The sequence below is a fragment of the Trachurus japonicus genome, chromosome 18, assembly GCF_045865225.1.
Source record: "Trachurus japonicus isolate A0001 chromosome 18, Traja_1.0".
Taxonomy (NCBI): domain Eukaryota; kingdom Metazoa; phylum Chordata; class Actinopteri; order Carangiformes; family Carangidae; genus Trachurus; species Trachurus japonicus.
Window position 1 is genome coordinate 12,477,312 of NC_140924.1, and position 24,193 is coordinate 12,501,504.

The window sequence follows — 24,193 nt, forward strand, 5'->3', positions numbered from 1 at the left end:
CAGCTCCATAAACATGATATCACCTGTTTAAATAAGATAAATAATGATACTAATGAGAATCAGGCCATTTGCCCACAGCTGTGGACATTGCATCAGTCTACCTTCATAAATACTGGATGGTCAGTAGCAGCCACCTTCTTTCAGAGTTTGTGCTCCTGTGATCAGTGGGAGTAGCTACATCCACACTAAATCTTGTTGAGTTGATTTTCCTAGCAGGGGTTTCTAGAGGTTTTCCAATGGGGGGTCCTGTGCTGGTGGTGTTGCTCCTCTGTCTGTCTGGGACATGGGCTCAGGCAGAAAGTGGAGGAGCTGACAATGTTAGCGCTGATATCTGGGCTGAGCTCAGAGCTCTGAGAGACATGGTGGTGGAGCAGAAGGTGGAACTGAAGTTTACCAAGGCTGAACTTCAAACCCAGAAAGATAAAGTGGCCGTTCTTGAGAAGGAGAAATCAGGTACAGTACTGTGCTAAAGTTTTATTAGGCACTTTGTTGTTTAGATTCCATATTTTAACCTTCATCTTGTGTCAGCTTTCTGTTACCATCTCTTGACTCTTTTTTGTTTTTAATTTTGTCTAAATAGAGTCAAAAGCCTTGATGCAATAATAAAGAAATGTATGTGGTACTTTTATGCATTAAAAACCTAAAAAAGTTTTTCATAATGAAGCCAGAAAGGTAATTTTAATGAAGAAGTTGTGAAATGCTACTTTCAACAGTGTTATTTCAAAGAACTTCATATAATATTTCAGAGATCAGCTACAGACTGACAACAACTGAAAACAAGGTGACAGCAACTACATCAGAGCTGGAAGCAACGAAAACTGAACTGGAGCTGCAGAAGACAAAAGTGGAGGAACTGATGAATGGTAAGTCATAAAAATCTAAATCTAAGAAGGGCAATTCATTAAACTATTAGTTTCCATGCTTTTCTAATCCAAGTGATAGAACTGGTTTCTAGAGAAACAACTGATCAGAAGGAAGTGAAGTTATGGGGAAAACTGGATGTTTCTAAGAACAAACTGGATGAGGTCCAGATGACATTTGCAGGAATATTGATAAAAAGACAAGAAGTACATGTAGTGGACTGAAGACCACATCCTAACATATTTCAATCCTGCTGAAACAAAAAAAAAGCATACATCTTCATCCTCAGCCTCTATGATATTTCAGAGATCAGCTTCAGACTGACAGCGACTGAAAACAAGGTGACAGCAACTACAGCAGAGCTGGAAGCAACGAAAACTGAACTGGAGCTGCAGAAGACAAAAGTGGAGGAACTGATGAATGGTAAGTTATAAAAATCGACTTAGAGCAATTCAATAAACTTAGTTTTCATACTTTTCTAGTCCAAGTGACAGAACTGGTTTATAGAGTAACAACTGATCAAAAGGAAGTGACAATGAGGGAAAATTGGATGTTTCTAAGAACGAACTGGATGAGATCTGGACGACATTTGCAGGAATATTGATAAAAAGACCAGAAGTACATGCTGTGGACTGAAGACCACATCCTAATACATATTTAAACTACAAAGAATCCTGTTCAAACAAAAAATGCATACATCTTCATCCTCAGCCTCTATGATATTTCAGAGATCAGCCTCAGACTGACAACAACTGAAAACAAGGTGACAGCAACTACAGCAGAGCTGGAAGCAACGAAAACTGAACTGGAGCTCCAGAAGACAAAAGTGGAGGAACTGATTAATGGTAAGTCATAAAAATCCCATTGTTAGTGTATATAAAAATCAAAGAAAAGTAATTCATTAAACTATTGGTTTTCATGCTTTTCTAGTCCAAGTGATAGAACTGGTTTCTAGAGTGACAACTGATCAGAAGGAAGTGAAGGACTGGATGTTTCTAAGAACAAACTGGATGAGATCCAGACGACATCAGCAGGAATATTGATGAAAACCAAAACAAAACAGAAGTACATGTAGTGGAGTCCAATGACTGAAGACATCCTAATACATATTTTACAGACAACCCTGCTTAAAGAAGAGATGCATTAAAGGGATAGTTCACCCAAAATTGAAATTTCACTCATTATCTACTCACCCTCATGTCGACTAAGGGCTGGGAGAAGTTTCAGAGTTCTCCGTGCCTTCTCTGAGTTACAGCGGGGCTTCGTGCAGCACTGCATGTCCATATGACGGTTGCAAATGGGGCTCACTTGTCTTCGTCCAAAAAGACACACCAAAAAACATCCAAATACCTCTCGCATGATTTGCACTGACACCGGTGCAAATCGCGCAAGATTTGGACGGACACAGGAAGAGCTGTGCTGGGAGCTTCCGCTACAAACAAGCTTAAAATATAGACTTATTTCATTTTTTTTGGAACAATTTCTCATGTTGGGGCTTCAATACCAGAGGGACATTATAGACAAGCAGTATGGAGGTATTTGGATGTTTTTTGGTGTGTCTTTTTGGACGAAGAAAAGTGAGGCCCGTTCCCAGCCCTTAAGCTGCGTTCACACCGGACCTTTTGTTTTTCGAACGAGCGACGAGTTTACATGTTAAGTCAATGCAAACGAGCGATGGAGCGTTTTATCGCCCAGGCGAAAAAACGCTGGGGCTCGGAGCGACAGCGACCGAGCGACGGAGCGTTTTTTTGCTCTAGTCGCTCCCGTTGCTCGAGATGAGAAATCCCAACTCTCCGGCCGTCAGTCGCTCGTCGCTCAGCGCTGATTGGCTGCCGTAATCCCGGTGGTGCTGGTGTAAACAGAGACACATGGCAGTGGGCATGACGTCATCAAAGCGAAAATGCGAGTCTGTGGCTCTGTGCCAAATTGACGAGCGACTGCAGCTGAGCGATGGAGCGTCTTTTTTGGAGCGATACGAGCGACAGCGACAAAAATAAAAGGTCCGGTGTGAACGCACCTTTAGTCGACATGAGGGTGAGTAGAAACTGAGTGAAATTTGAATTTTGGGTGAACTATCCCTTTAATCAATAAAGAATTGTGGACATGACACTTGTTTCAATCTTTAAAAAGGGAATCTTGTTTCCATGTTGTGTTTTACAGAAAATGTGAAGTACGCATTCTCTGCTGGTTTGGATGTCACAGGGCATGTTGGACCGTACGATACTGAAAAAACAGTTGTCTACGATAGAGCACTCACCAATGTTGGTGGGGCTTATAACCCACATACAGGTAGTGTATACATCACCACATGCTTCATAACATAAACTGACAATGTTGAGTATTGGACAGTGATGATGAGATCTCTGCTTCTTTACTGTTCCAGGTATCTTCACTGCTCCAGTTAAAGGAGTCTACTACTTCAGGTTTACTGCCTTCAACTACCGACCTAACACATGGGTGGCAGTCAACTTATACCATAATAATCAGAGAGTCCTGCATAATTCTGAGCTGAGTATCAATTATGCTTCATGTGCAAATGCATTAATTCTCCAGATGGAAAAGGGGAGTGTGGCCTATATGACTATGAACCCAGCCTCTGTGTTTACTGAAAATACTGATAATTATCATTTCTACAGGAACACCTTCAGTGGTTTCCTGCTGTATCGTCTGTGATTTTAAGTCGGCTACTTTGACACCTTCAAGAAAGGCCTTAAACAAACCATGTCAACGATTCATCAGAATTTGACTGTTGATTTCACTACAATGAAAAGTAATGTGTATTAGTCAATCACAGGCTTATTTTGCAATACAAAGGTGTCCATTAAATTGCATTCATACCTAATGACTTCCTGTCCTTTATTATCATAAACTATAAAATACGTAGTAATTCTAAAAAATGTCATTAACACAAAAGCATTAGAGTGTGTATAAATAAACACTTGCATGGTCTTGAGCCCTTACCTTGAATATGAAAAAAGAAAAAATGGAGAGAAGTCCTCCCAACTGACCAATAACCCATTTAACCAAGTGAAAAGTTGTTTTACTGGGTTGATTTTGCATAAAGAACAACAAAAAGAGGATTTTATTATATCATTACTATGATATTTAGGATGTCATTTGACCCACATGTTCTCATGACATTTTGGTATTTCTAACTTGTCCCTTTCTCTGAGCAAAAAAAAAACTTTTACATAACACACTGCAACTGACACATGATATTACCTGTTTAAATAAGATAAATAATGATACTAATGAGAATCAGGCTATTTGCCCACAGCTGTGGACATTGCATCAGTCTACCTTCATAAATACTGGATGGTCAGTAGCAGCAGCCACCTTCTTTCAGAGTTTGTGCTCCTGTGATCAGTGGGAGTAGCTACATCCACACTAAATCTTGTTGAGTTGATTTTCCTAGCAGGGGTTTCTAGAGGTTTTCCAATGGGGGGTCCTGTGCTGGTGGTGTTGCTCCTCTGTCTGTCTGGGACATGGGCTAATGCAGAAAGTGGAGGAGCTGACAATGTTAGCGCTGATATCTGGGCTGAGCTCAGAGCTCTGAGAGAAGAACTGAAGTGCACCAAGGCTGAACTGACAGATAAAGTGGCCGTTCTTGAGAAGGAGAAATCAGGTACAGTACTATGCCAAAGTTTTAGGCACTTTAGATTCCAAAAATTCCATATTTTAACCTTCGTCTTATGTCAGCTTTCTGCTATCATCTTTTGTGTTGGTGTCAGTTTTGACCAGAGACTTAAATCAGGTGTAAAATACACTAAAAACAATTATTTATCATCCCATTTGTTTCTCGACTCTTGGTCACGTTGTTAGGCTTCTTTATCCATGAAAAGGTTGGTTTTGCCTTTGTGAGTTCAGTTTTAACTCTCATGATTGTTCTTATCCCTATCTTATCTTAGTCCTGCAACAGAGGACTGTTGGATTTTAGTCAAATCAATAGAAACACACAATAACCACCAGCCAGAAAAGTGTTATAAATGAAGAAGTAATTTCAACAGTGTTATTTCAAAGAACTTCATATGATACAGAGATCAGTCTCAGACTGACAGCAACTACAGCAGAGCTGGAAGCAACGAAAACTGAACTGGAGCTCCAGAAGACAAAAGTGGAGAGAAGAAGAGTAATTCATTAAACTATTGGTTTTCATGCTTTTTTTTAGTCCAAGTGATAGAACTGGTTTCAAAAATGAGAACTGTTCCGAAGAAAGTGACAATTAAGTTATGGGGAAAAACTGGATGTTTCTAGAACAAACTGGATGAGATCCAGAGATGACATCTGCAGGAATATTTAAAAACAAAACCAGAAGTACATGCAGTGAACTGAAGACCACATCCTAATACATATTTCAACTACAGACAATCCTGCTTAAACAAAAAAAATCCATTAATATTAATCCTCAAACTCTATGATATTTCAGAGATCAGTTTCAGACTGACAGCAACTGAAAACAAACTGACAGCAACTATAGAAGAGCTGGGAGAAACGAAAACTGAACTGGAGCTCCAGAAGACAAAAGTGGAGGAACTGATTAATGGTAAGTCATAAAAATCCCATTGTTAGTATATAAAAATCTAAGAAAAGCAATTCATCAAACTATTCATTTTCATGCGTTTCTAGTCCAAGTGATAGAACTGGTTTCTAGAGTGACAACTGATCAGAAGGAAGTGAAGTACTGGATGTTTCTAAGAACAAACTGGATGAGATCCAGACGACATTTGCAGGAATATTGATGAAAACCAAAACAGAAGTACATGTAGTGGAGTTCAATGACTGAAGACCTGTCAGGGTTGTAGGAGGAAGGACCCAAATGCAGGAGCATACAGGCAGATTTCTTGCAAACTAAGGTTTTAATTGCTACAACAGCCAGGAGAACAGAACACCATGACGACAAACAATAATCCAACACGGAACTGAAAGAAACATGAGACTAAATACATAATCCAACACGGAACTCAAAGAACCTTGAGACTAAATACATAATCCAACACGGAACTGATAGAAAATGAGACTAAATACATAATCCAACACGGAACTGAAAGAAACATGAGACTAAATACAACATAACTAATCAAACCAACAAGCAACAGGTGAGGAGACAGGAGGGCAAAGAAACCTGATTGGTGGAGACACACAAGGAGCAGGGCTGACGATGTGAAACGCAGGACAGGTGTGCAAGGAGACTGAGGAGGGAAAACACAGGAAGACAAGACAAGGACTTCAAAATAAAACAGGAGACTAGGACAAGACACAGACCATGACACAACACAGAACTTCAAAATAAAACAGGAACTAAACTAAACAGGGGAACACAGAAACTAAGGGCCTGTCCCAATATGCACACTCGATCACACTTACACACTTGGCGTGCGCGTTCATGGGCCTAGTGTCAGTGCGCAAGTGTGTCCCATTTCTCCAACGACCGAAAGTGCAGCGCGCTTGATTTGCACTTTACCCACACTTATGGTAAGACCGCATCCGAGCTGTCTTTGGCCAAGTATAAATCCCACAATGCACCACGGCGAAGTCTGTCGTCACCCAGAGCCACAAGTCACGTTTAGGAAATGCGATTGAATTAATCTCAATAAAATGAAATTAACTTTCTATCTAATAATTATGACCTTTTAATGTCATATTTTATATTCATCATGCTCTGTTCATGTTTTTATATTTTCGTTTTTCTTGTTTGTTTTATTTACTTACAGAGTTGGGCTTACACATTTATGATTTGAATCTTGCGCATAGAGACACTTTAGGAGTAGATGAGACTGATCCAGCAGCACCGTTTATTAAAACTGTTGCTGTGTGTGTAGTAGTAGTTGTGCTAGTGTGCTGTGCGCAACGGCACAGGCTGCACTTGTCAAGTGTGTCCCGATTGTTTTTAAATCTCCCCCCACACGCTTGGCCACTTAATCCATGCTTGCACACTATATGCAAATATACGTTCCGCCGGCAAAACGTCACCAAAGTGTGTGCGTAACCAAGCGCACTGAGCCAAGTGTGGAGAAATGGGACAGCCCCTAAGAGTCCAATAACAAAACAGAACAGAAAACCGAGCCACTAAATGGCGGTAGACCAAGGGCCATGACAAGACCATCCTAATACATATTTGACATATTTTACAGACAATCCTTCTTAAAGAAGAAATGCATTTTAATCAATAAAGAATTGTGGAGACGAAACTTAATGTTTCAATCTTTTAATATTGTTGTCATGTTGTGTTTTACAGAAAATGTGAAGTACGCATTCACTGCTGGTTTGGATCTCTCAGGACGTATTGGACCGTACAATACTGTAAAAACTCTTGTCTACGGAAAAGTACTCACCAATGTTGGTGGGGCTTATAACCCACATACAGGTAGTGTATACATCACCACATGCTTCATAACATAAACTGACAATGTTGAGTATTGGACAGTGATGATGAGATCTCTGCTTCTTTACTGTTCCAGGTATCTTCACTGCTCCAGTTAAAGGGGTCTACTACATCAGATTTACTGCCTACACCGAAACCGAAAGTAGAAAATGGGTGGGAGTCTACTTATACCATAACAATCAGAAAGTCCTGGCTAATTTTGAGTATGGTAGCCCTGCTTCACTTGCAAATGCATTAATTCTCCAGATGGAAAAGGGAAGTGTGGTCTATATGACCCTCGCCCCAAACTTTGTGCTTTATGATTTTAAAGACTACCGGAACAGCTTCAGTGGTTTCCTGCTGTATAGTCTGTGATTTTAAGTCGGCTACTTTGACACCTTCAAGAAAGGCCTTAAACAAACCATGTCAATGATTCATTAACATTTGACTGTTGATTTCACTACAATGAAAAGTAATGTGTATTAGTCAATCACAAGGCTTATTTTGCAATATAAAGGTGTCCATTAAATTGCATTCATACCTAATGACTTCCTGTCCTTTATTATCAGAAACTATAAAATATGAATTAATTCTAAAAAAAAAAAAAAGAAAGAAAGTAATTAACACTGAGTATTAGAGTGTGTATAAATACAAGCTCTGTCTCACACAACCCTCAATAATTCATATGGAGGAGCCTGATGACAAGGTGACGGGCTGAACAGTCACTTTACTGTGTTTGAAAAAAGAAAAAGAAAAAAAGAAAAAGTGGTGAGAAGTCCTCCCAACTGACCAATAGCCCATTTGAACAAGTGAAAAGTTGTTTTACTGGTTTGATTTAACATAAAGAATAAAGAAATGAGGATTTTATTATATCACTACTGATATTTAGGATGTCATTTGACAGGTTCTCATGACATTTTTGTATTTCTAATTTGTCCCTTTGCTATGGTTGATAAGCTTACAACCCCTCCAAAAGAGATAGCTTCAGAACTCTTTTCCACAGAAAAATGCAATGAATTTGCTTACTTTTTCAATGAAAAAATCAAATCTATAAGGCTAAATATCAACACAAATCAGCAAAATAATACAATGATGCAATCCCTAAAATCACCTACGAATAAATCAACTGTAATGTCAGAGTTTAATACAGTTGGGAGCGTGCCTATGTTCCCACAGCCCTATGTTCCCACTGGACTCTCTCTACCTATCTGGACTCTATCTATCTGGCCTGTCTAGCCTCTACTGGGTCTTTTTACTAAACTTAACCAACTCTTTTCTTCATTGCCTAAACCCAACCAATGGTGGGACCAAAGGGCTGTGGGAACATAGGGCCTAATTTTCAGTGACAACAAAAGTTAGAAATGTGGGAACATAGGGCTGAGGGAACATAGGGCTGTAGGAACATAGGAATGACCCCATACACCCAAAAACCTTAGAAGAAACAGTTCAGCATCTTAAAACATCGACATGTTGTCTTGACACAATACCATCTGAATTTTTTAAAACTATTATAAGCTCTGTCCAAACAGATCTGCAGCAAATAATAAATTGCTCACTTCAATCAGGCACGTTTCCTAAACCCCTGAAAGTAGCTGCCATCAAGCCACTCTTAAAAAAGAGAACATTGGATACTACCATTTTAACCAATACAGACCCATTTCAAATCTTCCCTTTATAGCCAAGATCGTTGAGAAAGTGGTTTTTAATCAACTCAGCAACTTCTTGAACTCCAGTGGACTCTTTGACAAATTTCAATCAGGCTTCCGACCTCACCACAGTACAGAAACAGCTCTTATTAGAGTGTTAAATGACATAAGGTTGAACACTGACTCAGGCAAGGTGTCAGTTCTGGTCCTGTTGGATCTCAGTGCTGCGTTTGACACTGTGGATCACAGTATACTGCTGGACAGGTTGGAAACCTGGGCAGGACTCAGCGGGACAGTCCTAAAATGGTTCAGGCCCTACTTAGAGGAACAGAGTTATTTTGTGACCATTGGTAGTTATCAATCCGATCGAGTGGCTATGACATGTGGAGTTCCTCAGGGGTCAGTCCTTGGACCCCTTCTGTTTCACCTGTATATGCTGCCTTTGGGTCAAATTCTACAGAACTCTAATGTCAACTATCATAGTTATGCAGATGACACACAGATATATCTCGCACTGTCTCCAGATGACTGCAGTCCAATAGAGTCATTATGTCACTGTTTAGAGCAAGTCAAAAATTGGATGAGCCAAAATTTCCTTCAGTTAAATCAAGAAAAAACTGAGGTCATTGTTTTTGGAAACAAAGAGAAGAGGGTTGCTGTCAGTAAACACCTTGAGTCACTGTCTTTAGAAACTAAAGACCAAGTCCGAAACCTTGGCGTGCTGAGATCTGACCTTCAACAGCCATATCAAATCAGTCACCAAATCAGCCTTTTATCAACATAAGAACATATCCAGAATGAAGGGTTTTATGTCCTAAACTGATCAGGAGAAACTGATTCATGCTTTTATCTCCAGTAGACTAGACTACTGTAACGGTCTTCTGACTGGTCTCCCCCAAAAAAGCATCAAACAGCTGCAGCTCATTCAGAACGCTGCAGCTCGAGTTTTAACCAGAACAAAGAGATCAGATCACATCACCCCGGTTCTTAAGACCTTACATTGGCTCCCACTCAGCTACAGAATAGATTTTAAAGTTCTGCTACTGGTTTACAAATCACTGAATGGTTTAGGTCCAGAATACATGAATGGCATGTTAGTAGAGTATAAACCCAGTAGAGCTCTGAGATCTACTGACTCAGGTCAGATAGTGGAGTGCTTATAGCTGAGAACTTGAAATTTTATCTATTTTACTTTTATTTGCTCTTGATTTTAACTCTGTTTTTAGTGTTTTGTTTGTTTTTATTCTGTTTTATGCTTCTTTTTTTTATGTTTTGTCTTTATGTAAAGCACATTGAGTTGCCTTGGTATGAAATGCGCTATATAAATAAAGATGCCTTGCCTTGCCTTTCTTTAAAAACAAAACTTTTACATAACACAAGTTGAGTGTCCAGCCACTGACCAGCTCCATAAACATGATATCACCTGTTTAAATAAGACAAATAGTGAAAAGTTGTTTTACTGAGTTGATTTCACATAAAGAATAAAGAATTTAGGATTTTATTATATCACTACTGATATTTAGGATGTAATTTGACCGGTTCTCATGACATTTTTGTATTTCTAACTAGTCCCTTTCTTTAAAAACAAAACTTTTACATAACACATTGAGTGTCCAGCCACTGACCAGCTCCATAAACATGATATCACCTGTTTAAATAAGATAAATAATGATACTAATGAGAATCAGGCCATTTGCCCACAGCTGTGGACATTGCATCAGTCTACCTTCATAAATACTGGATGGTCAGTAGCAGCCACCTTCTTTCAGAGTTTGTGCTCCTGTGATCAGTGGGAGTAGCTACATCCACACTAAATCTTGTTGAGTTGATTTTCCTAGCAGGGGTTTCTAGAGGTTTTCCAATGGGGGGTCCTGTGCTGGTGGTGTTGCTCCTCTGTCTGTCTGGGACATGGGCTCAGGCAGAAAGTGGAGGAGCTGACAATGTTAGCGCTGATATCTGGGCTGAACTCAGAGCTCTGAGAGACATGGTGGTGGAGCAGAAGGTGGAACTGAAGTTTACCAAGGCTGAACTTCAAACCCAGAAAGATAAAGTGGCCGTTCTTGAGAAGGAGAAATCAGGTACAGTACTGTGCAGACGTTTTATTAGGCACTTTGCTGTTTAGATTCCATATTTTAATTTGCAAGAAGTACTCTGAGGACTGTTGGATTTTAGTCAAATCAACAGGAACACACAATAACCAGCCAGAAAAGTATTATAATGAAGAAGAAGTTGTGAAATGCTACTTTCAACAGTGTTATTTCAAAGAACTTCATCCTCTATGATATTTCAGAGATCAGCATCAGACTGACAGTAACTGAAAACAAACTGACTGCAAATGAAAACAAACTGACTGTAACTGAAAACAAAGTGACTGCATATGAAATCAAGGTTGCAATAAATGACAACAAGGTGACAGCAACTACAGTAGAGCTGGAAGCAACGAAAACTGAACTGGAGCTGCAGAAGACAAAAGTGGAGGAACTGATTAATGGTAAGTCATAAAAATCTTGTTATAGAAAAGTCTAAGAGTAATTCATTAATTCACAAGAAGAACACTGAGTCCTGCAACAGAGGACTGTTGGATTGGAATTAACACTAACAGGGACACACAATAACCAGCCAGAAAAGTATTATAATGAAGAAGAAGTTGTGAAATACTTTCAACAGTGTTATTTCAAAGAACTTCATCCTCTATGATATTTCAGAGATCAGTAACAAGGTGACAGCGACTACAGCAGAGCTGGAAACAACGAAAACTGAACTGCAGCTCCAGAAGACAAAAGTGGAGGAACTGATTAATGGTAAGCAACTAAAAATCCCATTAAAAATCATCTAACCAGAGTAATTCATTAAACTATTGGTTTTCATGGTTTTTTAAATCCAAGTGATAGAACTGGTTTGGAAGGAAGTGACAAGTTATAGGAAAAACTGGTTCTATAAGAACAAACTGCATTAATGTTCATCCTCAGCCTCTATGACATTTCAGAGATCGGCCTCAGACTGACAGCAACTGAAAACAAGGTGACAGCAACTACAGCAGAGCTGGAAGCAACGAAAACTGAACTGGAGCTCCAGAAGACAAAAGTGGAGGAACTGATTAATGGTAAATCATAAAAATCCCATTGTTAGTTGGTTTTCATGCTTTTCTAATCCAAGTGATAGAACTGGTTTCTAGAGTAACAACTGATCAGAAGGAAGTGACACGTTATGGGGGAAAAGTGGATGTTTCTAAGAACAAACTGGATGAGATCCAGATGACATTTGCAGGAATATTGAAACAACAACAACAACAACAACAACAACCCAAAACAGAAGTACATGTAGTGGAGTCCAATGACTGAAGACCATCCTAATACATATTTTACAGACAACCCTGCTTAAAGAAGAGATGCATTAATCAATAAAGAATTGTGGACATGAAACTTATTGTTTCAATCTTTTAATCTTGTTTCCATGTTGTGTTTACAGAAAATGTGAAGTACGCATTCACTGCTGGTTTAGAGGGTGTAGGGAATATTGGACCGTACAATACTGAAAAAACTCTTGTCTTTGGAAGAGTCCTCACCAATGTTGGTGGGGCTTATAACCCACATACAGGTAGTGTATCACCACATGCTTCATAACATAAACTGACAATGTTGAGTATTGGACAGTGATGATGAGATCTCTGGTTCTCTACTGTTCCAGGTATCTTCACTGCTCCAGTTAAAGGAGTCTACTACTTCAGATTTTCTGCCTTCACCAACACACGTGAGACATCAGTGGCAGTCAACTTAAACCATAATAATCAGAGAGTCCTGCATAATTCGGAGTGGAGTAACCCTCATGCTTTATATGCAAATGCATTAATTATCCAGATGGAAAAGGGAAGTGTGGTCTATATGACTCTCGAACAAAACGCTGCGCTTTATGATAATAATGTCTATCGGAACAGCTTCAGTGGTTTCCTGCTGTATCGTCTGTGATTTTAAGTCGTCTACTTTGACACCTTCAAGAAAGGCCTTAAACAACCCATGTCAATGATTCATCAGCATTTGACTGTTGATTTCACTACAATTAAAAGTAATGTGTATTAGTCAGTCACAAGGCTTATCTTGCAATATAAAGGTGTCTATTAAATCACATTCATACTTAATGGCTTCCTGTACTGTCCTTTATTATCAGAAACTATAAAATGTATTAACTGCAATATTCTTAAAACTTAATCAAGACTGAGCATTAGTGTGTGTATAAATACAGGCTCTGTCTCACACAACCCTCAACTACTAGGACACCACAGAGTTACTATGCGTCACATTTTCAAAGAGTGATACCTGTTGTATTTTTCAGAAATACCAAATACCAATACAAAAAATCTTATGGATACTCCGGCGCGTAAATTTAACCCATGGTCCAACGCACCGTGACACCAAGTTATACCACCCATCAAGAGATGAAGTCTGCTAACCGCGTAGCTTCTCTAGTTGTAGCAACTTTAGCAATGACCGCACCATAACAAACAGCACAGTCAAAAAGCCACTCATAGCCACAAATAATGCTCAGAACAGCACCAAACGTCATCAACAGTACAAACAGGGTCCCAGCACATAATACGAGGCATCAAACATCTGTTAGCTTAGCCTGGTTTCTATTGAAAAGAGACCAAAACAACTCACCCACTCTCCTCCAGTTAGTTAGCGTCCAAGCACAGGCAGTGACCACACTGACCACTTGATTCCCCCAGGTCCAGCACATAGCCTCCAACGGCTCTCTCCCTCTTTCACTTTTCTCCTCCATTTCTTTCAGCTCGTCTTCAGTAAACTCAGTCTCAAACTGATAGTGGCGCCCATCGAAATAAAACCAGTCGTCGTTGTTCTCAAACTGCATAAACTCAGCCATCTGTGATGTCTGCTTGTTACTGCCCAAGATGTATACTGAACAGTATCTATGGTTACTGCCATGGTTACAGGAAGTCAGAGTGATGGGCGCCACTATCAGTTTGAGGCTGAGTTTACTGAAGACGAGCTAAAGGAAATGGAGGAGAAAAGTGAAAGAGAGGCAGCTGCAGTGGAGGCTATGTGCTGGACGGTCCTGGGGGAATCAAGTGGTCACTGCCTGTGGAAGCTAACTGGAGGAGAGTGGGTGAGTTGTTTTTGTCTCTTTTCAATAGAAACCAGGCTAAGCTAACAGATGTTTGATGCCTCGTATTATGTGCTGGGTTTGTACTGTTGATGACGTTTGGTGCTGTTCTGAGCATTATTTGTGGCTTTAAGTGGCGTTTGACTGCGCTGTTTGTTATGGTTCGGCCATTGCTAAAGTTGCTACAACTAGAGAAGCTAGCGGTTAGCAGATGGTCTAACTTGGTGTCACGGTGAGTTGGACCATGGGTTAAATTTACACCCGAATATCTCTTTAACAAATACACATTTTACAATAAGTATTATTATTTTATTTTTTTTACTGTAATTTTATTTGTGGACCATGGGACACTTGAATTGAAAATAGGGGTTTCCTTTTAGAGGCTAACCCTAGTATAATCAGAGGTTTAGATGTCTAATGTTTTTATAGCTTTTCCATCTTTCATACCATGTAATGTTTGAATGTAGTGGAGGATTTCTATTTTAAACTCCTGAATCCTTGGTCTTAACTTAAGTAACAGCCATACAGTTTCCTCCATGGCTCAGTGCTGCTCTCCAGACTGTAGGTTACAGCTCCATGGCGCCATCCTCTGGTGCAAACTTCTCACTGACACACTCAACTTCTAACTTGTGTTCTTAAATTGTTAAGAGTTTTTGTTGCTTTGGGTTTGAGGCAGATCAATAATAATTGAATGAATTACTCAAGATGGGAAGACACTTGCATGATCTTGAGCCCTTTACTGTGAATATTAAAAAAAAAAAAAACAAGTGAAAAGTTGTTTTACTGGGTTGATTTCACATAAATAATACAAAAATGAGGATTTTATGATATCATTACTGATATTTAGGATGTCATTTGACAGACACGTTCTCATGACATTTTGGCATTTCTAACTTGTCCCTTTCTCTGAGCAGAAAAACAAAACAAAACGACAACAAAAAAACTTATACCAAACACAAATTCAGTACAGCCACTGACCAGTTGCATAAACATGATATCGCCTGTTTAAATAAGATAAATGAATGAGAATCAGGCCATTTGCCCACAGCTGTGGACATTGCATCAGTCTACCCTAATAAATACTGGATGGTCAGCACACATTAATATATTTTTCTCAAATTTCCTTAACAATGTTCAATCGCAAGTAATATTGTTATTTGTCCACTCCTAATACTACTAGCCTACTACTACTACTACTACTACTACTAATAGGTAGCCTTATGTCATTTCAGTAATACAGTGTGGCCCCCACCCCTCACCCATTGTTACCCTAGCAAAAAAAAATGAATTGCCAAAAAAATAATATAAAAAGAAAAGTGAAAAAAAGAAAAAGAGAGAGAAAGAGAAAGGAAAAGTAATGATAAGATAAATAATCATATAAATAACATCTAAAAAAAACCTTCATAAATCATTTATCCATTTAATTGCATGAAAATTACACATATAACATCAACACACATGTAGATTCATCAAGCAAAAAAGAAAAAAGAAAAAAAGAATCCACAGTAGCAAAAGTAGAGCTGTTAGTTAAAAATATTAACAGATTTTTACAAGATAAGGTATATTGTCTCCATGCAAACACTACTTACTTTTACAAGCTATTAAGGGCCAAATGTATGGAAAGAGTAGCAATGATTTTATTTTATAGCCAAGTATTCACATACCCAAAGACACCAAAACCCAAATAAAATATGTATCTATTTATTTACACAAATGAATTGAAAATGGGGGTTATCTTTTCCCATAATCAGAGGTTTTATTTAGTGATTTGTAAATGTCTAATGTTTTTATAGCTTTTCCATCTTTCATACCATGTAATGTTTGAATGTAGTGGAGGATTTCTATTTTAAACTCCTGAATCCTTGGTCTTAACTTAAGTAACAGCCATTATTACAGTTTCCTCCATGGCTCAGTGCTGCTCTCCAGACTGTAGGTTACAGCTCCATGGCGCCATCCTCTGGTACAAACTTCTCACTGACACACTCAACTTCAAACTGGTGTTCTTAAATTGTCAAGAGTTTTTGTTGCTTTGGGTTTGAGGCAGATCAATTATTGTTGTTGTAAAAATATTAATTGAATTAATTACAAATTATGGGAAACACACTTGCATGATCTTGAGCCCTTAAAAGTGGTGAGAAGTCCTCCCAACTGACCAATAGCCCATTTAAACAAGTGAAAAGTTGTTTTACTGAGTTGATTTCACATAAAGAATAAAGAATTTAGGATTTTATTATATCATTACTGATATTTAGGATGTCATTTGACAGGTTCTCATGACATTTTGGCATTTCTAACTTGTCCCTTTCTTTAAAAACAAAACTTTTACATAACACATTGAGTGTCCAGCCACTGACCAGCTCCATGAACATGATATCACCTGTTTAAATAAGATAAATAATGATACTAATGAGAATCAGGCCATTTGCCCACAGCTGTGGACATTGCATCAGTCTACCTTCATAAATACTGGATGGTCAGTAGCAGCCACCTTCTTTCAGAGTTTGTGCTCCTGTGATCAGTGGGAGTAGCTACATCCACACTAAATCTTGTTGAGTTGATTTTCCTAGCAGGGGTTTCTAGAGGTTTTCCAATGGGGGGTCCTGTGCTGGTGGTGTTGCTCCTCTGTCTGTCTGGGACATGGGCTCAGGCAGAAAGTGGAGGAGCTGACAATGTTAGCGCTGATATCTGGGCTGAGCTCAGAGCTCTGAGAGACATGGTGGTGGAGCAGAAGGTGGAACTGAAGTTTACCAAGGCTGAACTTCAAACCCAGAAAGATAAAGTGGCCGTTCTTGAGAAGGAGAAATCAGGTACAGTACTGTGCAGAAGTTTTATTTGGCACTTTGTTGTTTAGATTCCAGAAATTGTCAAAAAATTGTAACTATTTTAATTCACAAGAAAAACACTGAGTCCTGCAACAGAGGACTGTTGGATTGTAGTCAAATCAACAGGAACACACAATAACCAGCCAGAAAAGTATTATAATGAAGAAGAAGTTGTGAAATGCTACTTTCAACAGTGTTATTTCAAAGAACTTCATCCTCTATGATATTTCAGAGATCAGTAACAAGGTGACAGCAACTACAGCAGAGCTGGAAGCAACGAAAACTGAACTGCAGCTCCAGAAGACAAAAGTGGAGGAACTGATTGTAAGAACTGTTGGTAAGTAATAAAAATTCCATTAAAAATCTAATCAGAGTAATTCATTAAACTATTGGTTTTTCATGCTTTTCTAATCCAAATGATAGAACTGGTTTATAGAGTAACAACTGACGAAGTGACAAGTTATAGGGGCAAAACTGGATGTTTCTAAGAACAAACTGCATTAATGTTCATCCTCAGCCTCTATGATATTTCAGAGATCAGCCTCAGACTGACAACAACTGAAAACAAGGTGACAGCAACTACAGCAGAGCTGGAAGCAACGGAAACTGAACTGGAGCTGCAGAAGACAAAAGTGGAGGAACTGATGAATGGTAAGTAACAGAACCACAACAGAAGTACATGTAGTGGACTGAAGACCATAACTACAGACAATCCTGCTGAAACAAAAAACTATTGGTTTTCATGCTTTTCTAGTCCAAGTGATAGAACTGGTTTCTAGAGTAACAACTGATCAGAAGAAAGTGAAGGACTGGATGTTTCTAAGAACAAACTGGATGAGATCCAGACGACATTTGCAGGAATATTGATAAAAACCAGAAGTACATGCAGTGGACTGTAGACCACATCCTACCATATTTTAACTACAGAATATCCTGCTTAAACAAACAAACAAACAAACAAACAAACAAACAAACAAACAAACAAAAAAATGCATAGACTACATCTTCATCCTCAGCCTCTATGATATTTCAGAGATCAGTCTCAGACTGACAGCAACTGAAAACAAGGTGACAGCAACTACAGCAGAGCTGGAAGCAACGAAAACTGAACTGGAGCTCCAGAAGACAAAAGTGGAGGAACTGATTAATGGTAAGTCATAAAAATACCATTATTAGGAGAAAAAAATCTAAGAAAATGTGACAGTTGAGGTTCATGTCACTATGCCTCCAATTGATCATGTGCCCTGGCTACTTGGCCAAGTGGATGTCCCTTTGGGTGACTGGCAAGCGCGTATGACTCTTACCCGGGAGGTGTGGGTTCAATCCCTGCTCGGGCCTTCTTCACCTTGCCACAAAAAGGAATGAATTAAACTATTGGTTTTCATGCTTTTCTAGTCCAAGTGATAGAACTGGTTTCTAGAGTGACAACTGATCAGAAGGAAGTGAAGGACTGGAGGTTTCTAAGAACAAACTGGATGAGATCCAGACGACATTTGCAGGAATATTGATGAAAACAAAAACAAAACTGAAGTACATGTTGTCAAATGCAGTGGAGTCCAGTGACTGAAGACCATCCTCATACATATTTTACATATTTGACAGACAATCGTGTTTAAACAAAAAATACATTAATCAATAAAGAATTGTGGACATGACACTTGTTTCAATCTTTTAAAAGTGAATCTTGTTTCCATGTTGTGTTTTACAGAAAATGTCAAGTACGCATTCACTGCTGGTTTGGGCACAGTGTATATTGGACCGTACAATACTGAAAAAACACTTGTCTTTGGAAGAGTACTCACCAATGTTGGTGGGGCTTATAACCCACATACAGGTAGTGTATACATCACCACATGCTTCATAACATAAACTGACAATGTTGAGTATTGGACAGTGATGATGAGATCTCTGGTTCTTTACTGTTCCAGGTATCTTCACTGCTCCAGTTAAAGGAGTCTACTACTTCAGATTTTCTGCCTACAACGACCAAAATGGAAAATGCCTGGGACTCTTCTTATACCATAATAATCAGAGAGTCCAGCAAAGTTATGATACCAGTAACCCTCGATCTTCAAACGCAAATGCAGTAATTCTCCAGATGGAAAAGGGAAGTGTGGTCCATATGACTTTGCAGTCAGGCTGTGTGCTTTATGATAATAATCACTATCTGACCACCTTCAGTGGTTTCCTGCTGTATCGTCTGTGATTTGAAGTCGGCTACTTTGACACCTTCAAGAAAGGCCTTAAACAAACCATGTCAATGATTCATCAGCATTTGACTGTTGATTTCACTACAATGAAAAGTAATGTGTATTAGTCAATCACAAGGCTGATTTTGCAATATAAAGGTGTCCATTAAATCACATTCATACCTAATGACCTCCTGTCCTTCATTATCAGAAACTATAAAATATGTATTAAAGCAGAAGTAAGCGATATATTTGTGTTAATATAAGTCTTAAATAGTTATATCTTCCGACAGCAATCACTTACATAGAGTGTTTGGTCTGAAACACGGGTCTGTCAGTCCCTCTGCTCTGCTCTGAGCCGAGGAGAAAACATTTATCGTATCCTACAGTTTTTATCCAATGAGGAGAGAGAACGGCATGCAGGGCTGTGTGTGCAGCCAAGGAACGCCGTGAATGTGGCGACGTCGGGACGAGGACTGTTATGGTGCGTTCAAGGAAACTCGTATTTTTCCGACCGTGAAGTGGTACCAGTTCGATCTGGTACGAGTTCACGGGTCGGAAGTTACGAGTGGCCGTTATAGTGACTTTCACCGTTAAAACAGGTCGGAAAAACACGAGTGGGTTGCCTGAAACGCTACAAAGTCGTAAGTTGTGACTTGAAGCTGTAATTTACGATTTCAAAAGCCTGCCTGAACGCAGCATTAGCGAAAACGACCGGACCACTTACTTCTGCTTTAACACAAAGCATTAGAGTGTGTATAAATAAACACTTGCATGGTCATGAGCCCTTACCTTGAATATGAAAAAAGAAAAAAATGTTGAGAAGTCCTCCCAACTGACCAATAATCCATTTAACCAAGTGAAAAGTTGTTTTACTGGGTTGATTTCACATAAAGAATGACAAAAGGAGGATTTTATTATATCATTACTGATATTTAGGATGTCATTTGACCCACATGTTCTCATGCATTTTTGTATTTCTAACTTGTCCCTTTCTTTAAAAACAAAACTTTTACATAACACATTGAGTGTGCAGCCACTGACCAGCTCCATAAACATGATATCACCTGTTTAAATAAGATAAATAATGATACTAATGAGAATCAGGCCATTTGCCCACAGCTGTGGACATTGCATCAGTCTACCTTCATAAATACTGGATGGTCAGTAGCAGCCACCTTCTTTCAGAGTTTGTGCTCCTGTGATCAGTGGGAGTAGCTACATCCACACTAAATCTTGTTGAGTTGATTTTCCTAGCAGGGGTTTCTAGAGGTTTTCCAATGGGGGGTCCTGTGCTGGTGGTGTTGCTCCTCTGTCTGTCTGGGACATGGGCTCAGGCAGAAAGTGGAGGAGCTGACAATGTTAGCGCTGATATCTGGGCTGAGCTCAGAGCTCTGAGAGACATGGTGGTGGAGCAGAAGGTGGAACTGAAGTTTACCAAGGCTGAACTTCAAACCCAGAAAGATAAAGTGGCCGTTCTTGAGAAGGAGAAATCAGGTACAGTACTGTGCTAAAGTTTTATTTGGCACTTTGTTGTTTAGATTCCAGAAATTGTCAAAAATTTAACTATTTTAATTCACAAGAAAAACACTGAGTCCTGCAACAGAGGATTGTTGGATTGTAGTCAAATCAACAGGAACACACAATAACCAGCCAGAAAAGTATTATAATGAAGAAGAAGTTGTGAAATGCTTCTTTCAACAGTGTTATTTCAAAGAACTTCATCCTCTATGATATTTCAGAGATCAGCGTCAGACTGACAGCAACTGAAAATAAACTGACTGTAACTGAAAACAAGGTGACTGCAAATGAAATCAAGGTTGCAATAAATGAAAACAAGGTGACAGCAACTACAGCAGAGCTGGAAGCAACGAAAACTGAACTGGAGCTCCAGAAGACAAAAGTGGAGGAACTGATGAATGGTAAGTCATAAAAATCCCATTAAAAATCTAACCAGAGTAATTCATTTAACTATGTGTTTTCATGATTTTTTAAATCCAAGTGATAGAACTGGTTTGGAAGGAAGTGACAAGTTATGGGAAAAACTGGATGTTTCTATAATAACAAACTGCATTAATCTTCATCTTCATCCTCTGTGATATTTCAGAGATCAGCCTCAGACTGACAACAACTGAAAACAAGGTGACAGCAACTACAGCAGAGCTGGAAGCAACGAAAACTGAACTGGAGCTGCAGAAGACAAAAGTGGAGGAACTGACTAATGGTAAGTCATAAAAAATCTCATTATTAGTATAAAAAAAATCTAAGCAGAGTAATTCATTAAACTCTTGGTTTTCATACTTTTCTAATTCAAGTGATAGAACTGGTTTCTAGAGTAACAATTGATCAGAAGGAAGTGAAGGACTGGATGTTTCTAAGAACAAACTGGATGAGATCCAGACGACATTTGCAGGAATATTGATAAAAACAAAAACAAATCAGAAGTACATGTTGTCAAATGTAGTGGAGTCCAATGACTGAAGACCATCCTAATACATATTTTACAGACTATCCTGCTTAAACAAAAAATACATTAATCAATAAAGAATTGTGGACATGACACTTGTTTCAATCTTTTAAAAGTGAATCTTGTTTCCATGTTGTGTTTTACAGAAAATGTGAAGTACGCATTCACTGCTGGTTTAGAGGGCACAGTGTATATTGGACCGTACGATACTGAAAAAACACTTGTCTTTGGAAGAGTACTCACCAATGTTGGTGAGGCTTATAACCCACATACAGGTAGTGTATACATCACCACATGATTCATAACATAAACTGACAATGTTGAGTATTGGACAGTGATGATGAGATCTCTGGTTCTTTACTGTTCCAGGTATCTTCACTGCTCCAGTTAAAGGAGTCTACTACTTCAGATTTACTGCCTTCAGCATCCAAGATGGAGGATGGGTGGGAGTCAACTTATACCATAATAATCAGTGGGTCCTGCACAATTCTGTGCTCAATGACCCTGAAACTTCACTTGCAAGTGCATTAATTCTCCAGGTGGAAAAGGGAAGTGTGGTCTATCTGACTTTGCACCCAACCTGTGTGCTTTATGATAATAATCACTACCGGACCACCTTCAGTGGTTTCCTGCTGTATCGTCTGTGATTTCAAGTCGGCTACTTTGACACCTTCAAGAAAGGCCTTAAACAAACCATGTCAATGATTCATCAACATTTGACTGTTGATTTCACTACAATGAAAAGTAATGTGTATTAGTCAATCACAAGGCTTATTTTTCAATATAAAGGTGTCCATTAAATTGGGTTCATACCTAATGACTTCCTGTCCTTTATTATCAGAAACTATAAAATATGAATTAATTCTAAAAAAAAAAAAGAAAAAAAGAAGGCAATTAACACTGAGCATTAGAGTGTGTATAAATACAGGCTCTGTCTCACACAACCCTCAATAATTCATATGGAGGAGCCTGATGACAAGGTGACGGACTGACCAGTCACTTTACTGTGTTTGTTTTGAACGAATTACAAATTATGGGAAAAAACACTTGCATGATCTTGAGCCCTGAATATTACAATAACAACAAAAAAGAAAAAATGGCGAGAAGTCCTCCCAACTGACCAATAACCAATTTAACCAAGTGAAAAGTTGCTTTACTGGGTTGATTTCACATAAAGAATAACAAAAAGATGATTTTATTATATAATTATTACTATGATATTTAGGATGTCATTTGACCCACATGTTCTCATGACATTTTGGTATTTCTAACTTGTCCCTTTCTATAAAAAACAAAACTTTTACATAACACATTGGGCCCTAGTTTGCTGGCGCAGCGCAGGTGGCGCAAGGTAGCGCAGCCGGTCTAATGCAAGTTTCGACCAGCGCAGCCTAGCGCAAAGTCAGATTGGAAGATTGGCAGATCGCGCTGCGCTGAGATAGGCGTGGCCGCGCAGCAGGGGGAGGCGTCACAGATTCAGCTTGGTGCAGTGGAAGTTTTGTGCGAAAATGTCCCGCCGAGGTTGCGCTGAAAGCTCGCCACCTCCAACCAGGTCTATTCTCAGCGCAGAGCGAAGCGCAGCAGGTGCAGTGGAAGTTTGGCTGACTGACCTGCAGTGCACACACGTCACCAAGACCTCACAGGCAGGTTTCCACAGTTCCAGACACATTTCAATGCAATAAATATCCACAATAACCACTATTTAATGCAACTAACGGAATCAACACGTGAATTTATATCTATATAGATTGTCCGTCACATCTGACGTCAGATCAAAGCAGAGATCAAAGGCTGTGGCACGCGTAATGGAAACTCCACCTGAATTAACACAGCAGGGACGAACTGGCACTGATAAGCAGCTGTGGATGTCCCAAAAGCAGGACTGAGGGTGGATGACTGCATGTCGCTGCCGTGTTGAGATACCACTCTGCCCTTGTGATGATCGCTTTATTTATTTATTTACTTATTAATTCATTAGCGGAGAGCGACCGCATCACGCAGCCGTAATGAAAAACAAAACACAAATCATCATCTCTCTTAGTCCACCACAACAGCCTCGGTATCAGATAGTCAGTATATAGCCTACTACAGTATACTCAGCATCTCTATCACAGAGAAAAAAGAAAAAAAGAGATGGACAGAGAGAGAGAGAGAGAGAGAGGAGGACAGAGAGAGAGAGAGAGGGAGAGAGAGAGCGCACGTCCTTTACGCTGATTTCATCCACATGGTCCTTGTTTATGTTGTGATTAGTGTACACCTGTCATCTTGCTTACATAGGGTTTGAATAAATGTGAGTTTCTTTATTAGTTTATTAGTTGTTGTTTCTTACACTGAGCACTGGTTCTCAGTGTATCAGATCAATCCTGGTTAAGTATATTAGTAAACTCATTATTGGTCACTCTGAGCTCGGACCTCCGGACCAAAACAGCTGTTTCCTCCTGGGAGAGGTTCGGCCTCTGGCGTCGCTGTTTCCTCCGTCCATGTCCAAGTATAAAATGACAAACTTGCAGCGCGCATCACCCGCCGCGCAGTTAAAGGTGAGGAGAGGAGCTCCTTTGATTGGTGAAGATCTGACTCGGCTGTGTCAAACCCACTCCACGCCTTTCTCTCCTCCTCCTGTCTCCCTCCCGCCCTCTCTCCTCCCTCTTCACCGTTTGCGCCGGTGGGAGGGACGAGGGGAGGGATTGCGCTGGTCTAAGTCTGACTGAGCGGCCCACCAATCTTGCGAA

The 24,193-nt window shown here is 39.4% G+C and overlaps 2 long non-coding RNA genes across 4 annotated transcripts; both read left to right on the plus strand.

The window, feature by feature from the left end:
- Nucleotides 1-1,182: 1,182 nt before the first annotated feature.
- Nucleotides 1,183-3,441, plus strand: LOC146968810 (uncharacterized). 2 transcript variants are annotated; one of them, XR_015038197.1, is made up of 3 exons: nt 1,183-1,284; nt 3,022-3,150; nt 3,245-3,441. It is a non-coding gene; the product is annotated as an uncharacterized LOC146968810 (long non-coding RNA). The 2 variants fall into 2 exon arrangements; XR_015038198.1 differs by lacking the exon at nt 1,183-1,284 and adding an exon at nt 1,592-1,706.
- A 1,890-nt stretch (nt 3,442-5,331) lies between these two features.
- Nucleotides 5,332-22,258, plus strand: LOC146968811 (uncharacterized). Of its 2 annotated transcripts, none has more exons than XR_015034238.1 (3): nt 5,332-5,404; nt 21,611-21,739; nt 21,834-22,258. It is a non-coding gene; the product is annotated as an uncharacterized LOC146968811 (long non-coding RNA). The 2 variants fall into 2 exon arrangements; XR_015034237.1 differs by lacking the exon at nt 5,332-5,404 and adding an exon at nt 21,116-21,221.
- The last annotated feature ends 1,935 nt before the right edge of the window (nt 22,259-24,193 follow it).